Genomic DNA, 24,586 nt, shown 5'->3' with positions numbered 1-24,586 from the left:
GTAGCCTGGGTAACATTAGCTGTCATGTTGCTGTTCCTATATTCTTGTTACAGTGTGATTGATGCTGTACTTATATAAATACCAATAAGCCCTGCTGTGCTAACAGCTACACAAGTATATCTTAAATATGGAAGTGTTTCCTATTTCCTGGAGTGGAGATATCACAGTGGGACAACCTTAATGGGTTTTTTTTGTTGTTGTTTCTTTTCTTGTTTTGGAATTTTTGTTTTGTTTTGTTTTTCATTTGGAGCTGGTTGCTACATCTCTAGATGAAAAGAATGCGTGCATCAGGAAACTCTCTCTCTCTCTCTCTCTCTCTCTCTCTCTCTCTCTCCCCCTTTCCCTCTCCCTCTCCCTCTCTTTCTCTCTTAAATTTAAGTTTATTTTTATGCTTAATCACTTTACATCCTGCTCATTGACCCTTCCCAGGAACCCACTCCCACACTCCTTCCCCATCTCCATGTTCCCTTCTCCTCTGAGTAGGCTCCCCTCAGTATCCTCCACTCTGCCACTCCAAGTCTCTGTGAGACTAGGCACTAACTCTCCCATTGAGGCAAGATGTGGCAGACCAGCTAGAAGACCATAGCACACATACAGACAACAGATTTTTGTCATTGCTATGAAAAGAATCAGAACTTTTAATGGAATGGTGTCTTTTAAAACCGAATTTTAGTCTTTTTGCAGGTTCTGACATTTTGCACTAATGAACATGCTATTCAAAAACATTAAGTAAGAAAGAAAGTTGAAAGGAGAAGGTGTGTCACTGGACTTACTGTGCATATCAGTTCAGGATGGAGGATACATATGTAACCAATGCAACCACTTCAAAAGTATTAATACTGGTTATCCCTTGGTATAAAACTTACCAATATGTTCCTCTGGGTTTTGCTTGTTATGTTCTGTATCAACTTTCTAAAATGACTTGAGATAATTTTAGTCCCATACTAATTGTTACAGCTTCATCCTAACAGGAACAGACAACCCCAATTAAGAAGAAAAGTACATTTAAAATTGTGACTATTAAGCAAAAGCAATGATAAAAAGAAATGTATAAGATGATACACTTTTAGACCATTTGATTGCTTTTTCAATTATGTGTAAGTAATTCTTTATAAAAATCTTCATATAGAACAATGAGTCTTTTGACATCAGGGTTTAAAAGTTTCTTTAATGTAGATATTCAAAGAAAATATCATCATTATCTTATAATAAGGGAATCAACTTACTTTTAAATGGTTATTTATCTAAAAGAGTTCTATAGTGCTCTTTACAGACAATTCACAAAAGGCCAAGAGGGAATGATTTAGATATCTATAATTTGAAGCATATATTTCAAACATTAAAGGGGAATGAAAGTAACTTCATAGAGGTTGGTTTCAAACCATCCACGTGTGCAGTAAGTCAAAATCATGCACTGTCTATTTTAGATAAGATGACTAGTTATCTATGTGTGCTCAGATTGAATTTGGGTCTAAAGTCTTTTGTTCACTTCTAGTTGCAGACAGGAAGTGGGGAGCCTCATGCACACAGCTGCGGAATGAAACAGAAGCAGCAGGGGAAGAGAGCTGCCGCAATTGCTCATCGGCTCTAGACTGAAATATGTGAAGGGAGGCTTTCCCACCTTCAAATCAAACCTGGAATCAACAGAGTTCTCATCCCCACTTGAAATTCCTTCTCTAAACACAGCCTTTCTCGTTGAGTAGGTTCTTTATCTTGTGTTTTTTAAAGTTACTCTTTACCATCCTGAGGAGCTTTTTATTGTTTGCTGCTCAGTCTTAATGAACTTCTCTCTGCAGTAGACAGTATCCATCCTGAAGAGCAATACATCCCTTAAGGACTGGCTGCAAATCAAAGGACAATACTGCAGAGGGGGAACTTCTGGCATCCACTTCACACTTGTCCTGTATTATTTTAGACTCGATGACCCACTGGCACTGTGTAGGTCTCACTTTGTAGTGATACAGTTGGCATGAAAATCCCATTTGGACATGCACAGATTCATTTATATGATTTACTCTGAGCTCGAAGTCTGTATTTTGTTTTCTACTGTGGGCTACTGACACAAGGGAAAAAGGTAGATTGCAGGGCTCACAGAAATATAGACAGTATAAAGCCAGAGAGAAAAAGAGATAAAGAGGTACAGGCAGGGAAAGGGATGAAAAGGAAGACAGATATCAGAGTATGGCCTGCTCATTAAGACTGACTGCATACTCTTTGCCAACCTATGGAGCAACAAATTCTCACTTAAGTATTTTTCTCTTGTTAGCTTAATAGATTGTTTACAACTTCAAGGTTGTAATTTTTCTAAAACATGTTTCGTCATTAAATTGATGTTTTACCTTTTAATATATGTACCACTTAATATATTAAATTTAAAGAGAAACTACATAAGTTAGAATGTTGTGTGTGTAAATGTGTGTGAATTATTTTGCACATTGACTATATAATATTATTTGTAAATATATTGATATAAAATTATTTTGTCCACTTCTATGAAAGAATGGACTAAAAGACAACCTATTTTACTTGTGAAGAAATGCACTTTGTAAAATGGTAGAGTTGGAGGCCCACAATAAACCAGAGACACCAGCCCATTGAACATACTATTATAAGTAAGATATATTTATTTACAATGAAATATTAGGATGTAACCTTAGATTTCAATGTACTCTGTTTGTCTGTATCTTTTGGCTAAACAGTCTACATCCAATATTTCTTGATGTAAGACACTAGGCATCTTTTGTCTAGTTAAATCTTTTGATTTAACTTTTTAATATATGTGGATTCTTTCAAGATTAACAAGATTGCAAATGACAAGAAAGCAACTCCCTAGAAAATGATCAAATTCATACACAATGTGCAAAACCGAGTTACTATTAGAAAATCCTGTCTTTGCTAAGGTAGAAAGATAGAGTAACAATCCCCAAACTTCCAAAAATTTTCCTTGATACAACAGGTTGCACAATGAATTCTCATTGGAATAGTTTTTCTTCCTTGGCTTGCTTGGCTTGCTGGCGAGTGTACATTAAGCCTACACTGGATGTTGACGGGGCACTGTTCCTCTCACTGTAGTTTATAACCCTGTCCTTCATGGCTTTCCCTCTCAAGTTCTCAATAACAAGGCATGTTATTAATGTCACAAACTTTATTTTTGAAATAATTGTATGACTGTAAGATACTACAGATGACATTTAATGTTACTAACACTTTTAATGATACACACCGATATTTTAAGCCATTGTCTGTAGCTTAAAAAGTTTTGTTTTTTTCTGTATAATTAACCTTAGCTTCCAAATCTAATTCTCGGGAAACTTTAGGTCTATGGACACTATATTTTTGTACTACTAGAACCATCCATTTTTAAAAAGTATTTGGGGTTCATAGGTGTTGCTGTCACATCTATTTCTTACTTCAAGAAACATGGTAGCACGTCTGCAGAAGGATCAACAGATATCAGACCTTCAATAGCATCTTGTCCTGAAATATTCAAGTAGCATTCAATAATTTTTATTAAATACAATATAGGGTCTATATAAAATAAAATTATTAAAACAGTGCTAATTAAACACTTCTTGACTAATTATTACAATACTGGAACTAATTTGGAATCCCAATTAAAATAGTAATTGCATTTATAGTTACTTCTATTCAAAACAATTTAATCAATTCAGTAATAATTTGAGAAATAGCAAATGTTATATCTTAAAAAGGCGTTAAAATAGAAATACAATTATTCCTTTTGAGAAGAAAAAGGAACATTTACTGATCATGCATTTACCTAAAGGAAGTAATCTGCATTGCTTAATATATTTTAAAAATAATATTTCCCATGCCACTGTAATAATGATTTACGAATACAGCCTGAAACGTGTGAAGGCCTCTGTAGAGCGTCAAGTACACTGTGCATCTTTTCACCATAACCTCTGCTTGTCGCGAGTGAATTAAAATTCTCTTACATCCGCAAATCAGTTTAGCTGCCTCACTTCTTATTTGATTCAATGAAGAATGCCGGGCTTCTCTGCAGACCCATAATATGTTTGACGAGGACTTTGCATAATAAATGAAAAAGAGTTTATTACTTGTGATTTATTCAGTAGAGGAACCATTGCACTTAAATAATGCAATTAAAGGTTAGAAGGGAGCAATTTTCTGTGAACTCTTTATGGTGGCTCTCGGTAGGAGATTTAAATCATCAAATGCTTCAACAGTAACTGTTTGGACACTTATCACTCATTTATTATTCTTTCCTTCAGCAATCTGCTAGGACTTTATCCAAGAATTTTATTATGCATACTACACACCCAAAGGAAGGCCTTTGCTTACAGAACAATGCTATTTGTGAAAAGGAAAGGATTGACCAAAAAGTTAAAAGCAATATTCATCGTTTTACTCTCCTTACTTATTGCAGGCTTACTCTAGAAAATTTTGGTGAGAACCTTAGGAAGGTAGGAATGAATGATTATCATTTCATGGAAGTTTATAGAAATAAGTGAAGACATTATAATAAATATTTGAGAATATGTAGGTGGTAGTATCAAAAATATATTAGGAGCAGATTGCCAGATTTTATAAAACTTTAGCTTTGAATTGAACCAACAGTGTTGAGTGGAGAATCAGAGGTTCACACAATTTACATTAAGAAACAATGAATGATAAAAAATAGTGATGACAACGAACCTTAAAGTGGCAGAACCCTGACTTTTTTCCTTTCCTGTAGCTTTACGTTGCAAGCTTTCTAAAGTAATAAAGTACACTAAGCCATCAGAGGAGTGAGCATTGTAAGATGTACCCAGATGCCCACTACTGATTAAAGACAAATTTGCTTTAATCATGTGTCTGTGCTTTTCAGTATTTCTTTTCTGAACAATAGGCAGTGTCTCCTGACCAGAAAACAAACATGAAAAGCTCCTCTACACTCTGTAGAAGAGGATATTTCCTGAGTGGCAGTTTTGATATTTCATGTATAGTCATTATTTGTCCTAAGAATATTTGATTTTCTGCCAGCCAAGATAGAGTCATGGAAAGAAATCAAAGTCTTAAATGCTGTATTTTAAAAATAACTTCAGAGTGAAGTAGAACAACAGACTGTGGTACGACGTACAGCAGCTTAAAATTCAAATTCCTGGCAAGTCTGGGTCCTGGTACGTACTTGCCATTGGTGTGGCTGTGTCGATATTCTTTACACACAGTACTAATTGAGGGCATGTGATTCACTTTAAACACAATTTTCAAGTTCAAATGGACAGATGTTTAAAAAGTCACCGAGAATCATTAGGAAGTCACTTAATTATTTTTCCCAATTTATTCAGATTGTTAAAAATCATTATGTATTATGAGATCTGAAGAAAGTATTCAGGTCAGAAGAGACGGCAACTGATTGCTTTCTTTGTATAGTACCAACAGCTATATTTCATTTAATTACATTGAAGCAAAACAACAATTTTAAGAGCATTGTGATTTTACCATGAGTTACAAGGTAAACTATTATTCCAGATAATAGTACCTAAAGTTCTTGTTTTCAAGGAAATTACTTCCGTTTTACGTTTCTTTGATTCATATACATGAAATTTAAGATAAAATCTCAGGTCTGCTGTAAATCATGAACTTGGATCTGTGTGATGCTTATGTTTATAACTCTAGCACCCATAAGCTGAAGCTGAAGACTTCTAGTTAATACTAGATTGTGCTTCGGAGACAGTTCTTGGCTCAATGAGAGAAAAAAGGAAACAAAAGGGTAATTTGGTGTTTGTGTTGTATCTCACAATACATCTTATGATCCGGTATTTATTATTTGATTCTTTTATAATACTGAATTTATAAGTGTAATATACGGTGATTCAAGCTGAAATGATAAAACTTTTGCCTAGATTGTGTAATTTGCATCATTATAATTTGTAAATTGAGGTTCTGATACTAATGTCTTGTTCCACAATTGGTTCTTGATTGCCAGTAAAGAAAGCCCGGGAGCTAATTGCTAGGTAGAAGATACAGGAAGGACTTCCTGTCCCAGGAGGAAAAGGTAGATGCAAGGAAGGAGAACGGGCCTTTCTGCATTACTTTGGAGGAAGAACTCAACCGTGTGTCTCTGCCCTCCACTACAGGTAGGTGGCCTGTATGTTTGGCAGGGGTTAGGTGGGGCTAGCCACTAAGTTTAGGGTGAGTAGAGGGACAGAGATAATAAATTGCAAAGGGGCATGCCTTTCCATGAGGGAGAAATCTGCATCCAGGAGTTGTGCCAAGAAGGCAAATTATAAAGAATTAACTGTGCATGTGTCTTTTATCCGCAGATTCAAAAGTCATTGGAGTGGGCTGGCAGGGTTATCACTTCCCTGAGTTAGGCCAGGTCCAACAAAAGGGAATCTGGGAGGGGCCAGAGCATGGTCAACACCTTGGGTGATTGGTAGTGTTTTAAAACTACAAGCAACAGTAACTAAATCCTAAATATAGCACGCATCATTTAAAACCGTGTCTACAGCTATTTCCTCAATATCAGTTCTTGATATTTGGCTGTTTGGTCATAGGATCAATGTTATTACAAAAGTGACCCATGACAGCTAGAGAAAAATCAATCATTGAGTAATACTATTATCTGAACAATATCTGCTTATGCAGAATATAAGTTAGAAGAACAACAACTACAAAAGACACTCAGGAGAGGTGTTACCCAACAGGTTTAAACAAAAAAGGAAGGCTGACATCTTCAAACCAGGTTTGCTCTATCTTTTTATATAATGTATGTCCGGGTTCCTGACCATCTATCGTGACCATCTATAAAAAAAAATCTACAGTCAGCTATTTTCAAATTCTTATTTTTATATCTTAACTATGCATGTATGTGTGTGGGTATGCGCACATATGAATATAAGTATCCCCCAGAGTTAGGAGGGCCTGCTACTGAGGATGTAACAGGCAGTTCTGACCCACCCATCCTCGTAGCTGCTGAGAACTGAACTGTGTTGCCTGATGGATCTGTTTGCACGTTTTGCTGCTCAGTCATGTCTCCGGGCTTCAGCTATTTCTATGTAGACCATAAGGAAGAAGTAGGAGGAAACATGGCATAAAGAAAATGCTACTTCCCAAGTCCATTCAACAATGATCGTGGAAATTGAGGAGAATGAGATCTCTATTCGCTGGGTTGAACGAACTAGCGATGGCGAGTAGCAATAAGTAGAGAGATGCTCTTCAAAGTTTCTCACACCTTGCACTTACAGCATTCAAGTTTAAGCCAAATTGAAGGGGAAAAGGAATAATAATCCTGGCTGTCTTTCCTATTAGAAAACAGCACCCAAGAATTATGTAACTCTCCAGGAGCATCCCTATTCTTTTGTTTTAAAGTTATCCTTCTCTCATATTCTGCATCCCAACTACATTTTCCATTCTCTTACTCCTCTTCCTACCCCAAACTCACCGTCCATTTTTTTTTCAGAATATGCATGCCTCCCAGGGATATCAAACAGCATAACCCCTCCTGTCATATCAAGGCTGGAGGAGGCAACCCAATTGAAGGAAAAGGGTCCAAAAATAGGCAAAGAGGCAGAGACAAACCCCTTGTTCCAATTGTCAGTTCCACAAGAAGACTAAGCTACACAACAGTAATGCATATGCAGAGGACCCATGCAGACCCATGAAGGTTTTGTGACCGTTGTGAGCCCTAGCATGTCTAAAGTGCCATTTCCAGTCTTATAAAACACAGGTCGTGCATACACTACATCGCTTTTATAGTTTGGAAAATGAGGTTGAGTTTGTAACAATAACAATGTTTAAAGTGCTTTCAACTCCTAAGTGCTGAGAGTTCCCACTGTACAGCAGCTCCTGTGATATTTCTGTGCCCAATTGACTTTTGATCATAAACAAACCATTATCGCACATACCTAGTAAAGTTACAGACACGTTAATTTACAGGAGTTTCTACAATATAAGAAACTGTTCTAAGCATCCACCCTAAAACAAATGGTGCCATCAAATTTTGCTAATTCTTCAGATTTATAAAGAAAACAACAGGGAGTGGGCACGGGAAACCTTAGGGTGATTTATTAATCCAGGTGCACACTTCATAGAGGAGCAGAGTCAGCCAAAACTAGGGAAGAAATGACTTCTTTGTGACATTAATGTACAGTGATGCAAGAAAATGAGAGAGAGAGAGAGAAAGAGAGAGAGAGAGAGAGGGAGAGAGAGACAAAGAGACAGAGCGACAGCGAGAGAGAGTGTTTAACATAAGAAATGAACTTTTTCGAGGTTTTGGGGCAGCATTGACAAACTTTTCACAACATCTTTTGCACAAGTCTTTATCATCGATTTTACTGGTTACTGGAACAACAACGCATTTGATGTCATCATGGCCCAACTAATAATACAATTAAAAATATTTAATATATATTTATATTAGAAGCTAGATAGTATTTGTTATACTTACTATTTTTGTCTCTGTGATTGTGTGTGTGTGAGAGTGTGTGTTTGTGTGTGTGTGCGCGTGTGGTGTTGTTCCTAGTAAAATTTCTATGACAAAAGGAGTTAAAAATATAGGTTCATTTTATTTTTAAATCCGACTATTTCTGTTTATGGAATTACTTTTTCTAACTTTGCATTCTTTTTGCTGTATTATGCCTTTGTAGTTAGATAATCACAATCAGAAAACATTTACCTAGTAGATATCAACGCCCTTTTTACTGAAAATGTAATACTCCACAACAAAGAAACTGGCAACGCCCATGTTCTAAAGGCGAGCTCCTTGGAGGATTGAGCCTGCCAATCCATGCAGTCAGATAGACTCCAGTTTACAAAATGCACGTCAGACCTGAAGACACCCCGTGGTTTCAGCCGACGCCTAGAGGCCAGCACATCTAAGTGATCACACTACCTCAGCCTTCGTTTCCCCCACAACCACGAATAAATACTAGTCAGTGTTATAAATATCATAGTAATACTGTTGGAAAGAAGGATACCCTCTACAACTGTGTGATCTCATTATTTTATTTATTACGGATTGTTGTGATATATCTGAAAAATTTCATGAAGACTCTATATGTGACATTTACTCTGTAGAATAGTTAAGCTAGCACCAGTCCCAATAGTTAACCTAGCACCACATTTGTTTTGGTAAAAACATATTTATATTAAAATAAAATGTTTTTTATTTATATCTATGCTCAGAAAACATAGCTCTCTGGCCTTAGTAATTATTTCAGTCAGTAACAACAACAACAACAACAACAACAACAACATGTTTTTCTTCATTGCCTGCTTAGTATCTGCTGAAGGACAAGTAAGTTTACTCCAAATTTTGCAGGTAAGATTAGTCTCTTTATAAATGGTAGACATCTATGTTTTCTGAATCGGTATATCATACTGATGAGGTTACACAATGAGATATTAACCAGGCTTATAACATAATTCTCAAAATGGCATTCAAATCAAATACAAATATGTTGTTGTCAATGCCAATGTCCTCCTTAAAACAGTTTTTAATTCCGTCAATATTACTCATTACATCAAATCAATAAAGAGAACTGCATCTTACGTCTGATGTCACAAGCTGTTGGCAGTTATGCCTATATTTTACAGCAGTTAGTTTTACCTTATAAATTGCATATCAAAACTTTGCTTAGAGGAAATTTCATTGTTGCTTTGTTTTAAATTTTTTTAACTTAACAAAAAAGAAACAAAATGACCCAAACTTCCAGAAGGAAGCCGCGGAGAATCTTTGAAGAATGAGCTAACATTCACCGGAATCTGTACAACGTTGGTTTGCTTTTGGGCTGGGTATGCCTAGTGGTATAGTGGTTGCTCAAAATGCACACAACACAAGGTTTTTATCCCAAATATTGCATACAAAAACAAAATAAAGCTCTACTTTCTGGAGATAACTTGAAATCTATTAACAGTAACTGTGTCCAATTTAACAAGTAAGAAATGGTGGGAAGGATGCAAAACAAAGGCTTGCCTTGCATCTTCATTGCATGGACCCTAACGTTTTCCTCTTGGTACCTTGGCTCTCCAGTGAGCCTGGCTGTTGAGGAACTTCCTCTTCCCCAGTAATACACATGTACCTGGAGGAGAGCGGCAGACCAGCAAGGTAGTCCTCAGGGAGAAGAAGGAAGATTGGGGGATTTTTCTGTTAAAGCTGCGCGCTTACAGAGATACGTGCTAAGCAAATTTGATGGTTTTGTGCTGTGACAGTGTTATCTCAGAATGAAGAAATGTGAGGGGGTGCTGCCCTTGGTCACTTCTGGAATTCTTCTTTGGAACAAGGTTTCAGAGCCATGTAGGAGCAACACACACACCACACCACACACACACACACACAGACACACACACACACACACACACACACACACACACACACACACAAATTCCTGTTCATCAATCAGTCCTCACAGCAATAAGTGCTGTCCCTGGGTCTTGTCAACTTTGGCGAAAACGAATATAAAGCTGTGAATATCATTTGTTATTCATACTGGCTCGACAATATAGACCACATAGCAATTGGTGGTATGCAAAGTTGCCAGTGAATTCATACCCAAACTGTTCAGCCTCCTCAGACCGCACGGAACCCCTAACATTTCAAATTTATAAATTTGTATTTTATAATTGTATGCATGGCATGAGTCATGACTTAAGCAAGAAAGCTAGAAGTGTTCTTCCCAGTTTTAAAATGAAAAAAATCTTACAATTTAAGGGGCTTTTTTTTCCCCTCAAGACGTTTTGATGTGAGAATTAGCAGTAATTATCTGCAACTCTGTAATCTCACCAAATGGGGGCACATGCACCATGTCTCTTCAGACAGAGACTGTGGTGAGCTTCAGTTTCAGGAAGCAGCTGCTTGCTTGTTACACAATCAAATATTAAATGAGTATCAGACTAATAAGTGTTTGAACTACTCTGAAATTTCACCATCAAAATCTACCTGTCTTAATTTAAATGCTCGTGGCTTGCGGTTATCATTGTTTGAATTTTAAAACATGCTGAAAAATTTTCCGGAACAGAGTATCTTCTGTGTTAGGAAGAACACAAGTATAGTCTTTTTTTGGCATAGTAATGAACTTGAAAAATTAATATTTTTCACTTTGTATCATAACGACCTGTATGTCTTCCATTATTGGATGATCATTCATTCATCAAACATTTTCTCAATACTTACACTGTGTTATGTAGCAATGGCAATAAAACTGCAAATTAGACAAACACCACCACAAGAAAGTCGACTGGCTGAGTGACGTCAAGTTTGATAAGTCGCAGAATTTACAAGGGATGCTCTTCGGAAGCATCCCTGTCAGGCTGTGAAGGATGTTAGAAATGCCCTCCCTTAACTGCTTGCTTTTGCTTTCTACCCTGAATATAACGTCTGCTCTGGCCCTCAAAGTTCTCAGTGCCACTGAGGTGAGCTGGTCTACTTACACATGAGGTTTTTACACTTCTATTTTACATGTGCTTGTCTACATTTCGTTAAGTTAGTAATGAAATTATATAACCTGACAGGTTCTCTTTGTTACTCTTGACACAGTAATGTATCACGTTCACACTTCTTTTCATACCTAAGGTGAACTCCCTGAGCAAGGGCTGTTGACTTGTCTCACAGAGAGGAAACGAGAATGTTAATAATGTGCCAAAGATCAAAGATTTCAGAAATCACCATCATCTTTCACATGCTGCTTATTTAAAAAATGATATCGTACTAAAAACTGAACAAAATAAACTTTGGGAATACAAACATAGGAAAATGGATATACAGGCTAAGGTATAACATGTTCTAAGAGGTTGACTATCACAAGTTGCAATAGACTTTTTGTTCGATTCAATGTTGCATTTGAAGTACTGTACTTATAACAGGCATGGTACAGCGGTTTGCATTTGAACCAACTTGACATATTCTTTCTATTATGATACAAAATTGATACTCCACTGAGGGGTTTTTCATTAGGGTCAGGGATGTAACATACTGTCCCACTAGTAATTTGGATTTCTTGAAATTGTAGCCAAGATAATCAGTTCAGTGTCCAGGGGTTGAGGCATCCTGGTTGTACATTCTACCACACTGCATAATCCAACTTCCTTCTCTGTTTTGTTTTTAATAATAATCAGGTGCCTCGTATGGAATCTACAAGAGTTTGGAAGATCAAGATCCATCAAAGCCTGGTGTTTAAATACCCTGGTCTCCACGTGTCAGTACTGGATAATAATGGGGAAGGACCCATCAACTACTTCATTTGTTTTTATTTTCTACCCATGAAGTAAATGGTTTTGATTTGTGACATCCTGTCACTTTAGTGTGCTACCTCATCCCTCTGGAAGAACCGCTGACAATCAGTCAGTAACTTCTAAACCACTCACTGAAGCAAAATTAATCTATGTTTTTCTTATGAGGGTAGTTATTACCTCACGTGTTTATTGTGGTGCTGGATAGTTAGTATAGATTCTGTTGTCTGGTGAATTGGTTTAAAGTGTCCTTTAACCATTGTCAATGTTGAGAACTGCAATGTGGTATGGCTGTAATAATAGTTTTGGAGACTGCAGATGTGGATTTGGGCAGGTTATCTAGTGTCTTGGTGTGGGCATTTGCATTGGTACCTCATGCGTTGTTTCCTCGGAATTACTTACTGCCCTAACATTAAGGACTGTCTGTGAAGACAAACCGAGGAGTTCTACAGCCCACAGGGAGCAGTCAGTGGAAGCTAAAGGACTCCTAGAACTTTTGGCCTCCATCTTAACATCTGCTTCACTCAAGAAGGTGCACAGATCTGAAAGTTACTGAGGGACGGTCAGCACATATCTGTGGTCGACCGTGTTGGCCATGCCTGTGCTTTCATTAGGGCAGTTCTTAGTGTTTTTTATTGGTTAGTTTATTTATTTACAGTTTAAATGTCCCCTTTCCTGGGTCACCCCTTCACAAATACTCCATCCTGTTATCCTTCCCCTTTGCCTCGAAGAAGGTGCTTAAATAAAGCCATGATATTCAATCTAAATAATAATAAAATAATCATTTTGTATATTGTCAGTGGCCTCTAGAAACCTTGGATTAACCAATCACAAAGACCTTTAATAATGAGCCAGTAATGCCAATAGCAGCGAGAGCCCTTTGAGAGAGGCTTAGAAAGGACAACACCACATTTTGACAGGCAAGACGCACACTGAAGAAATTCAATCTGTGAGTTTCAGACTAAGACATGCTGAATTTATTCATATATGTGCGTGCACACACACACACTTACGCACACACACACAGGCACACACACGCACAAGTCATAGCACAATTTATTGCTCTGATAAATAACCATCTTCTAATTCTTCTGTGGCTTTTGCATGTTCAAAGTCTCAAAGCTCTTACGTTTCTCATGGCTCCCCTTGGATCATGACTTCACATTTTCCAAGATAAAGTTGGTTTCTAGTTGTTATCATTACCTACGTTAGAACTTAGAGATTTTTTTTATTCTTGATTTAAGCTATCCTTAAAATAACCAATATCTGATTTATTTCTTTATATCATCAATAAATAGATGAAATTATTTTATTTTGTGCTCTTCTCATTATACTGCTTACCTTTTTATCTGCCTTGGTAAGAGGGTTTATTGTGACTCAGGTTTTAAGAAAATGCCTGAGCGAATAAAACCAAGTGACATGGCAGCGGTGGTTTATAAAAAACAATTTCTTTTTAATGCAGCTGGAAAATTGCTAAGACATACACAGTTTGGAGGTACTGTCTTTTGACAAATTTTGGTGAGCTGACTAGAAAGCCATAAAGAACATTTTTCTCCGTGAAGCTATGGTCTCTGTCTCTAAATCATTCTGTATGTCAAGATAAGCTTATCTATATATCACTAAACTTCTCTGAAATACAGCTAAGTCAGAGAAAGAATGCTATCTTAATGCATTGTGCTATAATTAATCACACCCAGTGCACAGATAAAGATTCTTTCAGAAAACAACAAAAGAGAAAAATAAAGGGGGCCAGGGTACAGTAATAGATTAGTACACTGAAGGAGTTGAGAGTCTTCGCTTCTCTGATGTTGCTTAATCTAGAAGTCTGGAGGATGCCACTGTAATCACTAAAGGAATTTTATTCTTCCTGCCCAAGCTCTTTCTCCCGGCAAAACAATTAGGTGATTAAAGAGGTTTACACAGTGCATCGCTGTGGTCTAATAAGGATTTGCACTTGACATTACCAGTAAATGAAATTCACAAGGGAAAATCTGACTCATATGGGCTTTTATACAAAGGCAAAACAATCAGTCAATCACTGAGGGGGAGGGGCATGGCAGGGATCTTGCTAACAGATGTTGAGGGTTGAGAAACAAAATGTCCCAAGTAATGTTTTTTTTCTATTTTCTTTCTTCCTTTCTTTCTTCCTTCCTTCCTTCCTTTCTTTCTTTCTTTTCTTCTTTTTCTCTTCTTTTTCTTTCCTTCTTTTTTGTGAGGTGTGTGTATCTATTTTCTACAATAGTAGTTTGCAAAACGCATATATTATTATTAAAAAAACTAAAAAGGGGAGAAAGGAATAAAAGAAAATACAGGAAGAAATATGAAAGAAAATCAGAGAAGAAAGGCATCAACCTGCTTTCCGGGATCCTTTCTGGTACCCACAGGAGCAGCAGAGTGCAGCACGAGAGCTACTATATAAAAATATTTCTTTGCCACTCAAGAAAATGATAAGCACTTATCATGATGGGAATTGAAGATATTCTATATCTTAAAACTGTATAAATAGCATCTGACTGCGGATGCAAATCTACATATAAGGTGCAGTATCATCTTAACTCTTGCAGACATTGTTTCAAAATAGCTTCTCATATTCCAGTAAATTACATATTGTGTATGTTAACGTTACCCTTTCTTTTGTACTGCAGTCCTAGAAATATCTATAAACAATAATATATCTACATGGTTTCAGTTGTATTTTAAGTCAATGAATACTGTCGCTCTAGAAGCATCTATAAACAACAATATATCTGTATGTTTTTGGTTGTATTTTAAGTCAATGAAGGGCCTGATGGTGTTTAATTAAACTAACAAAAATTGATATCATGGTTACCAAAGACAAGTTCTCATATACTTATAACTGATAGATTGATGCCTGTCTCTTGGTTCTTACATTCTTTCTCATTTCTAAATATTTCTCATATTAAACAGGTAAAATTCCACATGTATTCCCCCACAATATCTCTTAGACAAACTGAGAACTTTCCAATGTTCCTTTCATTCCTCAGCACGTGCCTCATTACTTAACCTGCCATTTGTGTTCTTAGTTCCCTTCAAATTGATATCTCACGCACTGGCATCCGGCCTGTCCTATGAGTATGCTGAAACAGACATGCTTCTAGTGTGCAACTAATTACGAGTTAAAGGAGCTCTTCACAGATTTTCTGAACTTCCTTCGTGCACTGATTCCATTGCAGGTACAGTAGAGTTAGGTGTGCAAAGTCCAGTAATGCTATAAAAAATGCCATTAAAAGTGACAGGACCGAAGAATGGCAGTGTACTATGGAAACTTTTTAAGAATGGAAGCAGGGCTCACGGGGGTCCTGCATTGTTAGGGTCCTTCTGCTGGACCTCAGATCTCTTAGTTTGATCTTTAAGCCAACCAGAAATAGAGTCATTCAAATGAGTGTTAGTATGTGAGGATCATTGGGAGCAACTTTGAATATTGTTCTGCCCACCTGCCTGGTGGACATCAGAGGCACAGGGCCATTGGTGAATGGCAGCCCACGTTGTGGGAAAGTCAGAGTTTCAGGGAGGGCATGTGGTTGTGTAATCAGTACAGGAATAGAGCTGCTCCAGAGCCGAGACAGTCGGGGTGTGGAGTTGCGTCAGCTTCATTCTTTAAAAGAGGATTTGAAAAATAGTGTGGAAAGTTCAAAAATGGACAGGTATCATTGAGGAAATAGCTAGTGTGACCAAAGTAGCTAAAGATCCTTGCTACAGGTTCTCCATCTGGGAGATGGAGCAAATTATGACAGCCATCGCACAGAGCTTGTTTGAAAATCGAGAAAATAAAAACTATGAATCATACCAGCCAGCAATATGTTGCCCTAAGCACATGACTACCACCATTTACTCAAGTGCAATGAAGACAAGGAAGTGAAGTAAACAGCTCCACTCTCCACAAAACAAAAATAACAAGACATTCCCTTGGAGTTTTTACGGGCAGGATTTTTAGGCTTTCATAAAATAATGTACGCAAAATTTTGGATGTCGTATATTCTATCCTCGTACTGGGAAAAAAAAGAGGGTTCGTTTGAGAGGAATCGGAGAATAAGGTAAAACATTACTTCAAAAAGGATTCTGTTCCATAAAAGATTAAATCAAAAGGGAGCTAGCATGCACTTCCTTTTAAAGAGATACTTAAATTGTCTTCAAAGGTTTTAGCACATATAAAGGTAGAAAGAACAATAAAACCGTGTGCACTCATCACCCAGCATGAATAATAAATCACTCGTGGCCAATCTTGTTTTCTTTCACTTAAATCCTTTCCTGCTTCCCTCTAGATGACTTGCGGTATCCATATTTAAATGAAAGGCTTTAGAAATACACACTCCGCCATGAAAACACCATTATTGAGTAATGCTAACAAATATTCAGAAATTTAGATTTATTTTTCTAAGAAGAGAAGTGACTTTTTGCTTACTTAGCTATTGCTGCAGTCTAGTCTTATGGTCATTGGTACATGGCAATGCAAAAGAACAGAGCCCGGAAGAACACGGTGTATACATGAAAAGATGACAATTAATTAAACATGTCATAGAGGCACGTAGTCTGGTGGTGATGACGTGACTGAGAATGGGCAAAGGCAGAGAGGAGACCATACAAGTGTGTAGCAAAAGAGGACGGCACGCACAGCTGGTCTGCAGGTTGACTGGTGGTCCCTGCAGGAGTATGTCAGCAATGGGAGGAAGAATCCCTAATTAGAAGTTGCTAGTGTGTGGTTGAAAAGAATCAGTAATTAGTAAGAATTTTTTTTATTGTTTTGAAACAATAACTCAGATGTTTTTACTGTCTTGGAGAAAAGCGATCAACACCACCATGGCTTTCATATTGCATAACGTTTTAGTGAGAAATTATCTGGAATAAAGTGCCATTGCAGAACATGGAGAATGAATAGAGACAAGGGTATTAATAGATGTGCATAGAAACACAATTAAAAAGAAATGAACTTGAATCCTGGCATTCTTTCTTCCTGTATAGCATGGGATAGATAACATGGGGCCAAATGGTTTTCCTTAGTGAATCCCAGTTTCCTCAACAAAAATAGTTTAAGGGAAATGGATATTTTTAAAGGATTCTTTGAGACATGATTGTGAGAAATGAAAGGAACCAGAATGAGATCTTAGATCAGTGCCCGCTCCATGGAGTCAATAAAGGACATTGAACAGCCACAAGTTAAGAGTCCCCAGTCCAAGTGGAAATTGTTGGATTGCTAATGGTATTTTCTAATTCTTACATTGTCTCACTGTCTGGACACAATTTCAGAGAAATGTGAACAGGAGCACGGACTGGGATGGAACAAATGGCACTCACACAGTTCAAGATGAAAATAAGACTCAGAAGAAATAACATAGCTGTAGACAGACAGTAGAGATATAAGTATTTGCATTTGCTATTTAACCCCAGATATTTACGCCAAAATAGTCTAATGAATTTCTATAGTTTATTAATACTTTATGTATACAAAACTAAACCCAATCATAAGCACCTACAGAAATGAATGCTGTTGTGATCACTATTTGAATAAAATTCTGAAAGTGATACTTGACTATGATCCATCCCCAGTACAGTAAGAAGAGTCAAATTTCTTTAGTTAAAAGTTGTCTCCAAATGACTTACTTACACTGAAATGTCCACAAAGAGATGGGAAAGAACAATTTGTTGAGCATCTTTTTTAATTTTGCTAACATGTTTTTTGAAATTATCATTTTATTATATTTCCCACTCCATACTCTCCATGATGCCCCTCCGTACACTCCTTCAAACACATGACCTCTTTTTCACTCATTGTTATTACATGGATATATTTTTATATACATATATGTTCCTAAGTATAACATGTGCTGTCTGTATGATTCAGACTTGCACATGGGAAAGATGACCTGAGCCAAGGAAGACTGGAGTATTTGTTGTCCAGTGTCCAAGGTCATCCCAGAAAATATTTTTTTAAAGGAAGGAAAGCAGTAATTTAACTTCCAATTGTCACATTGAGTAAAATATTACATTTTTTCCAACAAAATTTTACAATCCTGCAGAGTTTACATAGTGATCCTACCACAATATTGGAAAGCTAGGACAAAGTAAGAAATGTGTGCCTGCAGGATCATATCTGATAGCCATTTCCTCTTAGCTTACGATGTCATTCTTAGTTAGAATGCATTTAATTTTTAAAAGATCGGGAAAAATGGCTCACACAAGATGATGTGTTTTGCAGATGCTCTACTTATAATCTGCTAAGCTTTGAGAGCCCATTGAAAAGAAAATCTATTGAACATGCCTTGATAGTTCATTAAAGCGCCAAGGCTGTCCAAGGATCTATTCCTATCATAGCACTTAGGATATCAAGCAGTGGAAAAAGAAAAATGCAGTGACCTTGAAAATCCTCCAACAAATTGGGTCTATAAACTTTGATGTCTCCCTCATGCAGATCGCAATGCTTTTCTTACCTTTCTTTATTTTTAATATATGGCTCACGTTCAAGAACAAAATGTAAAATGGCTGTTTTATCAAGTGTCTGAAGGGAGAGAGATTGAATCCCACGATGAAAAAAAGTTCAATATCATGCACATGGACTAATATTAATGACTAATTTTATGCAAAATGACATGCCAAATTAATTACTGATGAGCTATTTTAGTGGAAATGTGCCAGGATTCAAATTGTTTTGGGCAGAGTGGCTCAGTAATAAATATTTAACACACTGTGGGATATTTTGGTTGCCCTGGTCAGCCGTTCGTTTCCTTTGATCCCTAGAAACTAATTTTTGTTGCAGTCAACTGTAACTGATTGCAGACAGCCTTATTTTTTTTTAAACCGGGTACCTAATGTACATTTTCCCATTTTCTTTTCATCTGATTGTGCCTCTGTCCCAGAAAGCAGCAAGGCTGGCTCCTGATGCTTTCCCATGGCCTATCGGCTAATCATTTAACACTTCAGATTTTAATCTAATCTACTTGATTTCTCTCACTCTTTTTTTAGGTAAGATGTTTTTATAGAGAAAAATCACTTCAGATCTAGATTTAAAGCAGTGCTACCATATTGCTTTCATTTTCCCTACAAAAATAATTGGTTTCTGTTAAATATAAAAAATTACAGACTAGAGACTTGATTTTTTTTCTTGAAGTTCTTTTTTTCTAAATTGTTTGATTCTTACAATCAAGACATGGGTATTTCAAAACAAGAGTGTAGTCGAATGAATTGTAAATTTTGGATTGAACCAGAATTTATCAGCTCAATTTAATACATCAATTATTCAAAGCATTACTTGTACTGAATTATTATGTTATCATGTGTATTATGGATGAAATGTTTTCAGAAGGCAGTTTCTGAGGTAGAGCAGCTTTTAAAATCAAACAGACAATCATTGGATTTTTTTATAAATTTGTTCTTTTACAAAGGTATGATAAAGTATAGTTAAATCATATAGATTATTTTGAAACATAAATTTTAACATTTTATACTCATGAATCCATTAAAAATGAATGCAACCATTTAGTTTTTATGCCAAATAAAACTGGACAATTTTCATTGGTTACGTTTACAAGATTTTTCTCAATTTGTTTAGTCTGATTATGGCAATAGAAATATGTGGCTATAGCCATTGTTGGAGAGTCTGTAAAGAACTTAATACTGTCTGTATCCTAAACCAGTAGAATTTCCAATTGCATTCTAATTACTTATTATTATACCAACAAATAAGTTTAGCTCTTATCCCCCATCCAAAATGGCTTTTGTAAAAGGTGAGATGAGAAGAGAATCTACACAGGAATCCTTCCTAGGATTCTCTCTAGGAAGGGAAATATAATAGATTTTTCAGGTGGATTGGAGGGGGGATAATGGGAAAGACTACTAAATTTGGGAGGCATTTTGGGGTTGATACAGAAACCTAGTGCTATGGAAACTCCTTGAAACCTACAAGAGTGTCCCTAAAGAAGTCTCCTAGTAAGGGAATTCAGATCCAGAACTGTCCATCTGTAGCCTTGCGACATTCCCCATAGGGAGTCTGAGATATTTACCCAAACACATAATCTTTGATCTGCATTATGTTTCTATTGTTAAGATGTGATGGAAAAATACAGGTGCAGAACTGTGGGAGAAGCCAATCAATGACTGGGCCAACTTGAGGGTCACATTACACATTGTGTGAAAGGTCAGGAACCAGGGCCTGGGCAACCCAGAAATCCAGGATAAAACCACGTATGACTGGTAAAACAACAAAACAAAACAAAATAAAGCAAAACAAAACAAAACGAAATGAAACAAAAAAACCCCAACCAACCAAACAAAAAACAGTGAAATTTTCTTAATGATACTCTGTTATATTCATAGACCAGAACTTAGCATAATAGTCATCAAAGAAACTTCATCCAGCAACTGGTGGGATCAGAGCCCCTTGGCCAAATCTAGGAGAAGCCAGGGGAACCCCATAGAATGGGGAGGCTTATAAGAACCAAAGGGGTTCAGAACACCATAAGAACATAACCCACAGAATCAACTACTCATGATTCTTAGGGGCTCTCAGAAATAGAAGCATCATCCTGATCCTATATGGGTTTGCATTATGTACTGTGCATATATGTTATGATTATGTAGCTTGGTGTTCTTATGAGATTCTGAACAGAGGGAGTTGTGCGTGTCTCTGAAGCTTTTGCTTGCGCTTGACATCCTTAACATCCTACTGAGTTGCCTCAACCAGCCTTGGTATGAGAGGTTGTGTCTAGCCTTATTGTAATTTGTGATTCCATGTTCGTTGAAATCCCTAGTAGAACTGTTCTTTTGTCTTTTTCTTTTCTTTATTTTCCCTCTCTTCCTCCCCATCCCCTCTCTGTTTCCCTCCCCTTCCCCTCCCTCCTTCCCGCTAATGGGAAACAGGACAATGTATTTAGGGTAAGGGGAGGTTGCTGAGTAGGGGCTGGTTTGAATTAGTGGGTATAAGGGAAACCGCAATTGGGATGTAATGTGTGTAAATAGTAAAAAGAAAAGAAATAATTTTTAAAAAAGCTTCTTTGCGCAGGAAAGGGAGACCACTACAGAAACCACAGCTGTTCCAAGTTCAGAAATCAACTAGCTATGAGTTACTTGCTTCTACCTACTACATTTACAGCACAACAACTGCACTTCAGGGTCAGAAAACATCCCAGGCAAACACAGAAAGATTGTAAGAACTAGAGGACTGGAACATCTCCTGAAAGATAGTCTCACCTAAAATAAAGAAAAAGGAGCACAATCTAAAGTGGGTTGGAGGAACGGAAGAAAGAATATATGAGGAGAACTCTGGCGATGAATGGTTGTTGAGAGTGAGCAATCTATGTTGTATAAAATTATCAAAGAAATAAGAAATGTATAAGAGTATTAGAATGCACAAGAGCCTCTTTACTAAAACAGCATGATTTCTAACTACATTCCAAACATTTGCTCTTATGTGCACATATAAATGTATTTCCCACCTCCTCATTAAAGAAACTTATCTTTGCAACAGAGAGCATTACAGAAAACTACAACCAAGCAAAATGCAGAGTTGTGGAGCCCAGTCCCAAAGAATACATCTCAAAAGCAACTCCTGCACAGGCGGTTCTGGGATCCTTGTGCAGGAGGGAGGCGAAAGATCATAGCTAATAGGAGATGGTGGGTCCCAGAAGCTACAACCGTACACTCTCATCAACATTACCCGCAAACATGAGCTGGACAAGGGGACATAATAAAGATCCCAGTGTAGACAGAAGAAAGCCCCAAATGACCAGTCCTCACAAAGCAAAGGGACTAAGGAATGTAGACCGCAGGATAAATATTGTCTACCAGGGAAAACATACCAACTGGTGATCCAATACCAATTATTCAACCCTAGAAATACACACACAGGTAACACAATACAGCCCGAGCAGTGTGTATTTAGGAAGGTATATGTGTAAACATATAAATATATGTTTATAACAACAAAGAAAAATAGAGGCTATGAATTTGAAAGAAAGTAAGGATGAGTATAAGGAAGTGTTGGGAGAGGACAGAAAGAAAAGTAATGTAATTATAATCTCAAGAAATAAAAGAATTAAAAATGAAGAAAAATATGAGGTTGAATTTTACATTTTAATCGTTTAAATCCAGTAAAAATAATAGGTTGTCAGGCATAGGAGGCACATTTAACAAGGGACCCCTAGTCCCAACTCTTGCCAGTTGTCATAACTGGCTAGATTAGAAAGAAGATTTCTATGTCAGAGAATGTTCTACCAAATATTCTACGTTAAACACTGTGTTGCTTTCCCAACATTGGAATTTTGATATGTGTTTGTGCCCCTTTTACATGATAATATGCAAAAGTTAAAGTTAGCTTTTGTTATGAGCTCTATACTTAGTAATATTTTTGACGTTTATAAAAATATAAACTCCCTGATTTGGTTTCATTTCCCGGATCATTCTGTTAGAGTGTGTGGCACTCCTATTGCAAGGATCAATAGCAAAACATGGTCACTCATGAGGGGAAGAGAGCTGATAGTTCTGAAACCAAGACTGTGGCAGGTATATTTCCCTGCCTTGGACCACACTAGACCTAACTGTATAGTCACTGAAAATGAAGAGTAAATTCATGCAACTCATTCATTCATTAAAAAAAAAACAAGAAGAAAAATAACATACAACATTTTAGGCTTTGTTGCAGAAACACAAAAAACAAAAATCATTATTGCATGCAGGATATGCTAAAGTTATGATGACCTAAGTCATACTTGGGAATTCATGAAAGTTTTCTAGGGCAAATTAAAAATCTGAGCAAGACTTACCCAAGCAGAATGGAACTAATGAAATATATTCTATAGAGATTGGAGAAGTCTAAGTCCAGAAATAGAGAATTATCCCAGGAGTTGTTCCCAAGGTACATATTCCAAGATTTCTGAATGTTATTAATTATGTGTTCTACATTGAAAAATACCATTTCTTCCCAAGTATACCCTCATTCTTGTTCCTCTTCTTCTTGCTCTTTGAAAAGATAAAATTTTAGAGCTGTAGTTTGGTACTTGGCCATTGAAAGTTGCATTTTCAAGTCTGCATTAAAGTTAACCATAGGCATACAGTCAATTCTTAGCCAGTAGGAACTACAGAGAATTACATGTGATGTTTCTGTGTCTGTCTTTAAAGTGAAGGGCTATGAATTTCTTTCCTTTTTTGTCTTAGTGCTATCAGGAGGATCACGACAGCTTGTGAAGATATCTCGGGACCTCACTATAAGCAACTTTGTAAAAGAAACCTGCACTTCTGACTGTACAGTCACAATGGCAGCAACAGATTACGTATATTTAGTTTTTAAGGATCAAAAGGAGAATTTCAAATTGTTTAATGAATTATCATTTATTCCCTAAAGTATTTATTATTGTGTCTCTGTGTGTTCATATTGCATGATGCATACGTGTGTGTGTGTGTGTGTGTGTGTGTGTGTGTGTGTGTTTGTGGTTATAGAACTCTGAAGACAATTTACAGAGTTGTTTATCTTCTTCCACCCTAATTTGAAGCTGGAAATTAGGTCTCAGACTTGAGTAAGAAGAGTCTTTGTATGCTGATCTCTCTTGCTGCCCCTAAGTCATTATTTCCAGACATTTCTCATAGTACATATTTAGTTCTGAGTTAATAGTAAAGATATTCTTAAAACTTAATAATACTTGACAGTTATTGTTACATCATTGTTCATATCAGAGTTTAGAGAATTTTATAGAACTTCAGCTGCACCTCTGGCACATCTATAGTGCTTCTTAAAGTAATTAATGTTTTAGAACATGGTATGTCACTGTTCTGTGTTCTGTGATGCTGCATGTGCAACATAGCACCTCATTCATACTAAGCAAAAATGTCTTCACTGACCTATATATGACGCCTCTGTCTGTCTGTCTTCTGTCTTTGTTTCTCTGTCACTGCTTCTCTGTCTCTGCCCCTCTCTTAGCACAAGATTCAATTTACTAGCCCAGACTGTTCTTGACTTAGTCTGTAGCACAGGCAAGTGTCGGACTTAGAATACTCTTGTCTCAGTTTCCAGTATATTTGGAATTGCAGGCCTGTACCACCATCTCCAGGTTTGTTTCTCATTACAAATATTTCTGTCCATAGATTCTCAAGTATGAAGCGATTTAACTATAGTAATTTATTTAATGACTTAATGCAGTCATATCTTCTGCATCTATTTTTGCCCAAATCACAAATATAAACTTTCAGTATATGATGTATTTTATTAAAAAATGAATCAAATTTTCTTTTATTGAACCTAAAAATGTGCATATTGCATGAAGCATGTAACCGTACAACTGAAAATAGTAACTTCTCACTTCTAACCATTTATATTCTTAATTAGGGATGCGATATGATTTGATGACATAAATGCCACTTTATATTGTTTCAAATATAGTGGTCTGATTAA

At 36.7% G+C, this 24,586-nt stretch overlaps 1 protein-coding gene and 1 long non-coding RNA gene across 13 annotated transcripts in view; one reads left to right on the top strand and one right to left on the bottom strand.

Moving 5' to 3' along the window:
• The window catches only part of Tenm3 (teneurin transmembrane protein 3), a 2,726,621-nt gene that overhangs the window by 2,077,126 nt on the left and 624,909 nt on the right, over positions 1-24,586 (bottom strand). The window lies entirely within an intron of this gene.
• Positions 1,431-12,986, top strand: LOC120097405 (uncharacterized). Its single transcript, XR_005494765.2, has 3 exons — positions 1,431-1,699; positions 5,951-6,101; positions 12,079-12,986. It is a non-coding gene; the product is annotated as an uncharacterized LOC120097405 (long non-coding RNA).

Source organism: Rattus norvegicus, chromosome 16 (genome assembly GCF_036323735.1).
Source record: "Rattus norvegicus strain BN/NHsdMcwi chromosome 16, GRCr8, whole genome shotgun sequence".
Taxonomy (NCBI): domain Eukaryota; kingdom Metazoa; phylum Chordata; class Mammalia; order Rodentia; family Muridae; genus Rattus; species Rattus norvegicus.
This window is presented reverse-complemented; position numbering and strand designations above follow the sequence as displayed.